Genomic DNA, 11,742 nt, shown 5'->3' on the forward strand with positions numbered 1-11,742 from the left:
CTCGCCTAAGTTTGAAAAAATCCTACTGAGTGGAGAGCAGACCTCCCACTCGGGGGCTTAGCTGCAGTCCAGTACTCGCCTAAGTTTGAAAAAAATCCTACTGAGTGGAGAGCAGACCTCCCACTTGGGGGCTTAGCTACAGTCCAGTACTCGCCTAAGTTTGAAAAAATCCTACCGAGTGGATAGCAGACCTCCCACTCGGGGGCTTAGCTACAGTCCAGTACTCGCCTAAGTTTTTAAAATCCTACCGAGTGGAGAGAAGACCTTCCACTCAGAGGCTTAGCTGCAGCCCAGTGCTCGTCTAAGTACGGAATACATCCCAATCCGCAAGGACGACGAGGTACAAATCGACTTCTACCTTCTCCTTCGGAGTTGCACCACAAATACAAAGTTATTTCGAGTGAAGAACAAGTTCCACTCGACAGATAATTCATGAAGATATTCAACGATAAATCAAATTCAGATAAGATCCAAAGGTTCTAGACCGCAGATCAAAGTACTCGAGCCTCCAGCTCAACAGAGTTTAACGATTACAAAATCCACTCGGCATTCCGAGGCAAATTTAAAGTGAAGCCTAAAAGTTTTTATTCCTCATGCGGAGGACTGGAAGGGGCGACGAACTCGTCCAAGTCGATCCCGTCTGCAATGCGAGTGGCAACAGCAATGAAAGTCTCCATGAAGTCTTGAAAGTTGTGCTTCCTGGTATTGGCAACTTGGATGGCGGCCAACTTTTCTTCTCGCGCCTCCTTGCAGTGGACGCGGACCAAAGACGGAGCGACGTCAGCGCCACATCTAGCAGAAGATTTCTTCCATTCCACCACTCGACCTGGGACTTCATTCAGTCGAGTCATCAGGGACTCAAGGTCATTCTAAAGCGTCGTCCTAGGCCAGAGCAACGTGTCGATCCGTGACATCGCAACCTTCAACCGAGCAAGATAGTCAACAACGCCGACAACACGAGATTCCAGTCGGAGCACGTTCATAGCAGCCTCGTCCTTCACTGGAGAATTGATGGGGTCCAAGTCTGTCTCCACTCGACTGGTCTCCTCTTTGAAGTTATGGCAGAATTCTGTAAACACAATTCAAGGATAAGTTAGTGGCTCTACGCAGATTTGGTAACTGCAAGTCAGTCGGGCCGGAGTAATTACCCTCGGGCATGACGAACAGCTTCTTGGCGAGTCCACCGAGATAAGCCTCCAGATCGTTCCTCTTCCCCGCCAGTTCACTTGCCTTGTCATTCAGAGCTATATTGCCATTCTTCAGACGGCTGGCCTCTCGATTAGCCGCGTCGAGGGCAGCTTTCAGCCTGGAGTTTTCCTTTTCAAGAGTACCGACTGAAGCCAATTTTTCTTCAGCGAGCTTCGTTTTGTTCAGGGCCTCCTTCTGCGCTTCGGCAAGGTCTTGATCCTTCTTCTTCAGAGCCTCCTCCATTTTGTCTGCAAAACAACAAGTGAGATCAACATCGAGGACGGCCAGAAAGAAAGGACAGTCGACAAAAGCTCACCAACCAACCTTTTGCTTCGTCCCTCGCCTTCTGCAAGTTCTCCTGAGCAAGCTTCAAGTCAAGGTTCAGCTAGATCTGTTTGTTCTCCAACTCAGTGTAGCGAGCCACAAGTTCGCAGGATTTCTGCAAAAAATCAGTCGATAGACATCCAAGATAAGTTGCTTACGAGTAACCAAGAGACAATGATGGCGTTTCTAAGACTACAGCCGAATCAAAAACATTCGACAATAGTCTCGGGGACTACACCCAGTGGGTGCACTCAGCATGCCCCGACTGGTTCGACCAAAAAAAATTGACTGCCCACAGCCGACCGTGTACAGTTCCATTCGACATGGCCTGACCAGACCGAGTGAAGAAGTTCGGCTAAAGCAACACAATATAAAGACTACAGTCGACTGCCAGCAGTCCACTGTAGTCTTGGGGACTACACCCAGTGGATGCACTTAGCGTGCCCCCACTCGTCAAAAAGATTAATAGACACACCCAGTGGGTGTACAAATATAAAGATCTTTGGAGAAGAGATTCTTTAGATAGCATATCCTAACATAACAAGCAGTGAATCGACTGACCTGCACGTTGCTCTGAAGAGCTGAGCTCGCGTCATAAGCTGCTTGGCTGGCTTCCCGAACCACCTTCACTTGCTCCATCATGATCCCCGCCTAGCGTATAGCCTCTTTAGCGGCATCCACTTGGTCCTCAGGGATGTGGTGTGTGGCAAAAAGCGAAGGCAGATTTGCAGTCGACGTCGAAGGCGGGACACTCGTCAGAGGTTCAGCGAAGGTCACAGAAACCCGAGTGGTATCACCACCCTCCCGGACTGCGACCTCAGTCGCCGGAGTAGTTTGTGGGGTCTTGCCTGCCGGCGCCCTCCTATTCCTTCACGCCCCCAGCGGCACTTCGTTGTCATCATCAGGGAGGTCAATGACATGAGGAGGAGCTACAAGAAAAATCCAATCGACCGGAATTATAAGAAATCGTCAGTCGACTAAAAGCAGAGCATCAGTAATCGTACCGGGGTTGGAGGTAACAACGTCTTCCATCTCTTGATCATCGTCCTTGGCGGAGATCTCCGAGGTGGCAGCACTGCAAATTTCGAAAGTCAGTCAGCTTATTCAATGAGTCGACCAAGAGTTTGTCACGTTCGACAAAGGAAAACAAATTCTACTATTACCCAGAAATGGTGGGGACATTCATCTTCATCTTGGGCAGAGCCTTGGGCGGCTTGGACGGCGTCGCGCGTGGGTACTTGGGAGCTTTTTCTGTCGGCGCTGGAGATGAGGTCCGAGGGCGCTTCGACGACTGCCCAACAGGGACAGTCGCCTTACCATGTTCCCGCACAGGGTCGTGTGTAAGCTTGGATCGCCGTTCCGAGCGGGGAGGTTCGACTTCTTCCTCCTCCTCTTCACTGGAGTCGTCGTCGTCATCCCCCTCTCCTTCGCCGTCAGATTCCCACTCTTCTCCCTCGTCTCCACTTTCGCCTCCACTCGCCTCTCCTTCCTCGGCCTGCTCCTGTGCTCCATTGGGTGTCGAGTACATCTCAGTAGTGGCCTAGAGGACAACAAACGAGACAAAAGTCAATCGACTGATCCAAAAAGAACAAATAAAGAAAGCAAGATCACAGTCGGAAACGCAAGGTCAGACCTTGTCCACTTCGTATGTTTGGTCGAGTGGAGGAATCCTCCTGGCTCCTCGGGGGTTGTCCTTGTTCCTTGTGATACTCGACAGCCACCATTCCAACATCTTGTCAGTGACCTCCTCTGGGTGAATCCGAGTGGTGTCTTCGAGACCCGAGTACAGCCACATCGGGTGGTCACGAGCCTGAAGCGGTTGGATGCGCCTCCGAAGGAAGACTTCCAACAAGTCCATGCCAGTCACACCCTCGCGGACAAGCTGAACCACTCGACGGACCAGCACCTTGACTTGCGCCTTTTCCTCCGGTGTCACTTTCAGAGAGGCAGGTTTTTGTGCTCGATTCAGAGAAAAAGGGGGAAGCCCAGTCGACTGTCTTGGGGTCACCTGGTCTTTACAGTTAAACCAAGTCGACTGCCACCCACGGACTGACTCAGGAAAAGTGATAGACAGAAAGGAACTTTTTCCCCTCATCTGGATCGCCAGACCCCCGCACAGCTGGATCACCTGCGTCCGTTCGTCACTCGACTTGGCCTTCTTGACCGACTGAGAGCGGCAAGTGAAGATGCGCTTGAAGAGTCCCCAATGGGGGCGGCAACCCAAGAAGTTTTCACATAAGGAAACGAAAGCAGCAAGATACACAATAGAATTGGGAGTAAAGTGATGGAGCTGCGGTCCGAAGAAGTTCAAGAAGCTCCAGAAAAAAGGATGAGGAGGCAGAGAGAATCCACGATCGATATGAGTGGCGAGGAGGATGCACTCACCATCAAGAGGCTGGGGTTCGACTTCTTTCCCCGGGAGGCACGCAGATTCATGGGGAATGAATCCCCCCTTGACCAGATCATCGAGATCATCCTACCGAATCACCGATGGCATCCAGTCGCCCTGGATCCAATCCTTGGGCAGAGCAGTCCTCGAGGAAGATCCACCCCGAGCGGACTTCTTCCCCTTCCCCTGCACCGCCGCCTTCTTCGCGCGCTCCAGAGCCGACGTCTTCTCCTTCACCATCGTCGCCGGCGAAGCTTGAACAGACCTACGGCACCAAGGTGGGAGCGGAGGTGGCGGAGGATCTTGTGAAGGAAGGGGGAAAGTGAAGGCGCACTGTTCGGGGGTCCCGAGCCGACAGCTTATAAGAGGTCGCTTCTGAGTGGCTGACTGGTAGGCCCAGGCAATCCCGTCAAATCCCGCAGCGGGCGTGCGCGCGGTACGTGGCGAAAAAGGTGGCGCGGGGATCGAGGAGCTTCCGTCCTATCCCATCCGATTAGTGCGGCTGCCCCCGTCTCGCGCGCTTCCCGAAATTTGAATCCCGCAAAATCCACGGGCCGCAAAACAACTCGTCAAACAGAAGATCTCTTTCACACCATCACTCGGAACTTCACAAGTAAAGAAATTCACTCGACAAGAGGCCAAGAATGGATCAAGGCGACTGAAAGAAGTTGACGACGTCATCCATGACAATTGATCCAAAACAAGACGTTCATATAACATGAAGAACCAGTCAGAAAGATCCCCAACTCCTTCCTCACTCAAACCTCAATCCATTCGGGGGCTAATGATGAAGCTATGTACCTAGGATATGGGCATGGACCTGTCCTAAGTACCCTACCCAAGGACATCCCTAGAAGAAGTCACCTTTCAATCGACTTGGAGGTATCCCACTCGACAGATTCAAGACACTCGACCACGAAGCAATCACTCGACCAAATTCCAACCACTCGACTTCCAGGAGATCTAAAGTCACCCTGCACGCAAACGGTCGGTCATTAAGTAGCTTTTATGGTCATCATAGCACTTTATTAGGGGCGTTACCAGTAACCCCCAGTCTTAATTTACTTTAAACCTTGCATTACTGAGGGCTGGAGGGGCCTGGCGAACTCTATATAAGCCACCCCCTCCTTAGTATCAATGGTGGGCACCCCTGTTATTCATACACATAATTCAGTAGACCGCCTCCGGGCATCGAGACGTAGGGCTGTTACTTCCTCCGAGAAGGGCCTGAACTCGTAATCCTCGTGTGCTTACAACTCCTCCATAGCTAAGATCTAGCCTCTCCATACATACCCCCCTACATCACTGTCAGAGTTAGAACCACGACACTACATTCTTGTCCGTCTGCCTTGCTATACTATCGGGCCATGATCACTCGAGAGGTGATCACGGGTATATATTATATACTTTATACATGATACATGTGGTGACTAAAGTCGGGTCGGCTCGTGGAGCACCCGCGAGTGATTCACGGATTGGGGGCTGAAAGGACCTTTGTCCCAACGTCCCTCTGAGTGGATCTTTGTGGCGGAGCTATAGGGCAGGTTGAGACCACCTAGGAGACAGGTGGGCCTGGCCCTGTTCGGCGTTCGCGGATACTTAACACACTTAACAAGATCTTGGTATTTGATCTGAGTTGGGTCGTTAACCTTATACGCACTAACCGCCACGTGGGACAAGATATGGGCAACCGGTGTTGTGGTATCAGCCGAAGCCTTCGTGACGTCAGCGACTGAGCGGCGCGCGCCAGATTGGACTGGAACGCCTACTAGGGTAGGTCTGCTTTCGGCCACGTACGCAACATGCAGGTGTGCTAAGGGCGATGGGCCCAGACCCCTGTGCGCTTAGGTTTAGACCAGTGTGCTGACCTCTCTGTTGTGGCTGCGACGTGTTGATCTTCCGCGGCCGGGCATGACCCAGAAAAGTGTGTCCGGCCAAATGGGATCGAGCGTGTCGGGTAATGTGGTGCACCCCTGCAGGGAAGTTAATCTATTCGAATAGCCGTGATCTTCGGTAACATGACGACTTGGAGTTGTACCTTGACCTTATGACAACTAGAACCGGATACTTAATAAAACACACCCTTCCAAGTTCCAGATACAACCCGGTGATCGCTCTATAACAGGGCGACGAGGAGGGGATCGCCGGGTAGGATTATGCTATGCGATGCTACTTGGAGGACTTCAGTCTACTCTCTTCTACATGCTGCAAGACGGAGGCTGCCAGAAGCATAGTCTTCGACAGGATTAGTTATCCCCCTCTTATTCTGGCATTCTGCAGTTCAGTCCACCTATATGGCCCTTTACACATATACCCATGCATATATAGTGTAGCTCCTTGCTTGCGAGTACTTTGGATGAGTACTCACGGTTGCTTTTCTCCCTCTTTTCCCCCTTTCCCTTCTACCTGGTTGCCGCAACCAGATGTCAGAGCCCAGGAGCTAGACGCCACCATCGACGATGACTCCTACTATGCTGGAGGTGTCTTCTACTACGTGCAGCCCGCTAACGACGACCAGGAGTAGTTAGGAGGATCCCAGGCAGGAGGCCTGCGCCTCTTTCGATCTGTATCCCAGTTTGTGCTAGCCTTCTTAAGGCAAACTTGTTTAACTTATGTCTGTACTCAGATATTGTTGCTTCCGCTGACTCGTCTATGATCGAGCACCTGTATTCGAGCCCTCGAGGCCCCTGGCTTGTATTATGATGCTTGTATGACTTATTTTATTTTAGAGTTGTGTTGTGATATGTTCCCGTGAGTCCCTGATCTTGATCGTACACGTTTGCGTGTATGATTAGTGTACGATTGAATCGGGGGCGTCACATTGGTCTATGCATAATATCTTCAATGGCATCAATTTGACAAATTTCTATGGAAGCACTTATCTCAACCTCTACTCAAACTAAGGACGATGTTAGAATACCACACCGACCATTCTTAGATATATTCTTCGGGCGCTAGTTAAGTATTGGCCATTACCATGAGGTCCATGTAAAATTCATCCACCAAATCATGAATAGCCGAAATAAAAAAATGAAATAGCAATAAAATATTTCGCCCCCTTTGTATTAGCAACAAAAATGTAACTAATAAAATGTATAATGATTTGGCAATACCCTCTCATGATATAGAAAATTATGTTGCATCCATGGATCAAAATAAATCCATGGAGGGTAATTGATCATACCTATGGATGAATTCCATGGCAAAGGCATCAATGGCATTGTTGAAGAAAATGGATGATGTGCTAACCGAAGATTTTGATATTGTGATGCACACCTTCGACTTAATTTTTTGTTGCTTCCATTCTTCTCTCTCTTCACTTTTATTGTACTTATTGCAATAGAAGTATGCACATCATTTTTGTTATGATTGATCCTCTTGGGAACCCATGCCATGTTCTTCTGTCTTGGCTCTTGTGTGCTAAGATTTCGTAATTTCTTATTTTGCCACTACGATAAGCCGAGTGGGCATCTCGTCTGTGATTTTGTCTTGACCAATGGCAATTCCTTTTTGGCCTTGTGCACTCTCAACTTCTTTTCTTCAGATTTGGCACTTTGACTCTCAATAATTGGTTGCTTCATCTTATTGCCTTTAGTAGCTAATGTCAACACTATAATTGGCTCTTTTTCATTTGAGATCTCTGAAGTTGCACTCTTACGACCATCTCTTTTAACACGGTAAACTTGCTTCACCACCTCTTTCTTCTTCCTTGAGCTCCGGACCAATTTCTTATGATTGAAACGGTCTTTAACATGTGATTGTACAAATGTTGATCTTCTCGGAACTGCATAATATTGGTGAGATGGTCTAAAATAAGATGGAGAATGTGCCCTTGTATCATACCTGTCCCATGATGGATATGGATCTACATGAGCTTAGGGAGGAATCCACGGCTTTGGCATTGGTGGCCCAAAATAAGGATATGAATATGTTGCATAAAGATTCTCACTTTGCCAATACCGATCCTCATATTTGCGCCTTGGGGGTGATCTTGGTTTCTTTGCATGATTTGGCCGAGAAGCATTCTTCTCTTCACTCCGCTTTTCATATTTATCCAATAGTTCAGTGAAAGTTATTTTTGATTTCTTACACTTGCGCTTATTCCGGCCTCTGTTTTATTTTGGTTTGGTTTCCTCGATCACTGGATTTTCTTGTTGCCCCCCAGTCCTTGGCGTCTTCATTGTAGCTTCAATGGAATTCTCACCCTCAAGTTTAGGTTCATTGTGCTCTTCAACAGATTCTTTACTTGAAAGCTTGATCCCATCACCTATAGTTTTTACCTTCTCTTTAGATGGATCGGCTTGAAGTAGCCGATGCAAAAACTTTTTGCCATCAAGACCAATCCAAATAGACTGGTCATCCTTTGGTGTTTCAACAATTCTCAATCGTCCTTTATCAATGGCCGATTTAACTATTTGATGAAACATATTGCAATCCTCAAAATTATGTTTGAATGAATGATGCAACCTACAATACATTCGTTCTTGAACTGATGGCTTGACATGGCGATCAAGAATTCTTATGTAATTATTTTTCAGCAAAAATCAAATATTTGATCACACATGCTTGAATTGAAGGTAAACCTTTTATTTTCTAGCCGATCTTGCTGTGAGAACGGCTTTGGAGTTAAGCAAACGAATGGTTCAGATTTTGCATCACCCCATTCGGCTATGAATTTTACTTTGCATTCTCTTACCGACGCCATTGGATAAGATATTATACTAGCATCGGTTTTCTGAAAAGAATCTAATCTTGGCTTTAAGTTTGTGAAACAAATATAGTTAGAACATGCATGCCTCAATTGAGACCAAGAGTAAGCCAAGTATGAAACAAGCAAAGCTACCCATGTAGATACAAACTTTAAATAAAGCAACGGGGAAAGCTTTGGCTGCAACAATAAGTCATTATCAGTCTTTATAAATGGCGCAATGGGTTGACCGATATGTTCTATACAATTTTATTGCTAACAAGTAAATTACCCTTCTTCATTGGTCTTTCAAAATTACTTAAGAGGATTTTTCTAATAGATGCATCAACAATAAAGTTTTGACCAAATCTGAAAATAGGTAAATTACTTGCTAAACATACCTCTTCAAATATGTTGGGAGAGCATGATGGTGGTGTGACTTGAACGATATCTTGCTCCGCCTTTGGATGGCTCCCCAACGCCTCTTCAACAACTTTTTCTTGATTCCGTGCATCATTACACTGAAGATTTTTGTCGGCCAAACTTTGCTCGGCTACTTGTTCTTGTCCTTGAAGCTTGTCAATTTCTGCGACACGGAACTCATAGGGCAGGAAGTAGGCTGCATTAACTTCAGAAAAATCAAGCACCGTTGTTTTCCTATGCTTGCCATGCCCTTTCTCAGTAATTCTTGCCTCGCTGGATTTGATGGATTCAGAATATATACTACTTGATTCAGCTTTTTCAACCGAAGCACTTTCATGTTCCGAATCATCCTTCTTTTCGTTGATACTACAAATTGGCAATGCTTCTTTTATCTCAGCCAATTCTATTTCTATTTGTTTCTGGCGGCGAGCAGCAAAACTGGCTTTAAGCCTTTTCTCAATTCCAGACCACTCCGGATATAATTTCCCCCAATGCTTTTAGATTCTTTAGTCAATGACACACTGGTGTTGCCGAAATTTTGCAATTGCGTAGGGGGTGTATAATATGATGTAGTACTAGGTGAAGGCATATGCATTTTTGTAAAACCATAATTTTACTTGCCAATTTTATCAATTGGCAAAGATTCATATTTTTATAAAACTCTAGCCTTTTATTGAAGCATAATCAGGAAATAGCCCATTTTCATCTTGTTCAAGGCAAAGAGCACTAATCCTCTTATTTTGGGCTAAACTCTTCAATGTAGCCACCACTACCTCATCTTCTACAATATTGGGCACGACCGCTCCTGTAAAATTTACATTTATTCGGCTATAACCAGGAAGGTGTGAAGCCGAATTATGAGCATCTACAGTTGTGTATGGTGTCGAAAAATTACTAACATGAGGTGTAGCATATTACGGCTGAGAGTAATTGGCCGAATAACTGGTAGTAGCATGGCCAATTCTCCCATTCATCGGCATGGTTGGATTAGTATATTGCACATTACTTGCTGATGAATAAAAGTGTGAAACACTTTCTTGTATGCTATTGGAAATTTTAACATGCGATGTTTCAAATTGATTAGCCAAACCCATCATGTTGTTCATCGGCATATGGATTTGTGGGGTTGCCGATGCATGGGAGTTTGGATACATATGTTGTAGGTTGCTAAAATCGTAAGAATTTGAAGCATGAAGATTGTTTTGCGTCGGCCCTTGCGCATAATTACATGCATGATTGATAAAATAGGGCTAGCCGATACATTAGGCGCATTAGGTGATCTAGCAACAACATATGGATTATTTGCATCTACAAAGGGGAATTCGGAATTCATATTACCTTTGTAGATTGCAGCAACTTGATGACGACCTCTTCGTAGCAAGAACGGGCTGGAGACCGTTCAAAGTTTCGTCCCCAGCGGAGTCGCCAAAAAGTGTGTTGACACACGAACATGTCACGTGTACCCTCGACGCCGGGGGTGATGCACCGCAACTCACGTCGAAGGAGATCCGACCGACAGCGTGATACGAAGAGTAGTTGGTGGGTGCTTTTTAGACCCGAAACCCCGCACACCTGGGAGGGACCCCATCAAGGAGTGCGGCTGCAATGGGCTGCCCTAGGTCGATCCGCTTGCCCCTAGGGCCTCGGGATTCGTAGTTCTCAAACTCGAGGAACAACGAAGAACGAGAGAGAAAAACAGTGGAGAGATAAAACATAGATGAAAAAGTAGTGTATTGATTTGTTCGATTGTGTGTTTTTCCAATCGACCATCACCCCTAACATATATAAGAGGCGGCTGGACTTCCCGTACAAGCAAAGGATTCATCTAGGCTTTACTTACAAGAAAATTACATCAATTCACGTCCTACAGTTCTAGTTTCAGCCCAACTCGGATTCAGCCCGAATCTGTCCCACACTTCCGTCCTGCTTCTTGCACGGGCCGTAGAAATTGCATACTAACTCGGATGGAGTCGAGAACTTGTCCGCCTCGATGATCTGTATAATACAGCATGGGCCACTTCTCCTTATAAGGCCATCTTTATGACTTTCAGGGCCCACCTTTAAATGTGGGTCGGATTCAATTATGCAGTTTTCTGAACTGTCCAAGTCTTGTAAAAATTTTGCAGGCCGTATACTATCTCCGATGATGATGACTCCAAAAAAAAGTTGACCGTTTCAACGGTACGCACAACTTCTGTGTATAACAAATTTCCATCCGAGGTCATCTGAATAACCTTTTGAGCCCATCTCCATCTTCTGGTCGGATTGACTTTGACAGCCTACACCCCGGCAAGCTTTCCACACCGGCAATGTTTCTGCCCCGGCAAGCTTTGACACTGGCAAGGTTTTACCCTGGCAAGGTTTCTACCTCGGCAAGGTTTCCACCCAGGAAGGTTTCTACCCCGACAAGCTTTCACACCGGCAAGCTTCATTCAGCCGGCAAAGGCCGAATAACTCACGCGACCCATTAGACACCACCTAGGTGGGTGTCTGGTCCCTCGCGTCACTTTTTCACTCAGGACCGGTCCGCGAAGTGTTTCCTCTAACTTCTGCATACGGACTTGGATTGGGACAATTTTTATATCAAAATTGATCGTTTCGACGAGAAGAAGAGAATTCGTGTAGACCATTTTTCCACATGAGGCCGTCTTGAGGGCGTAATCAGCCCAATAGTGTCCCGAATACAAAATCTCAGTACTTCGAACACAACTTCGGCCTTAGAGATGAAATC

The sequence above is a fragment of the Triticum dicoccoides genome, chromosome 7A, assembly GCF_002162155.2.
Source record: "Triticum dicoccoides isolate Atlit2015 ecotype Zavitan chromosome 7A, WEW_v2.0, whole genome shotgun sequence".
NCBI lineage: Eukaryota > Viridiplantae > Streptophyta > Magnoliopsida > Poales > Poaceae > Triticum > Triticum dicoccoides.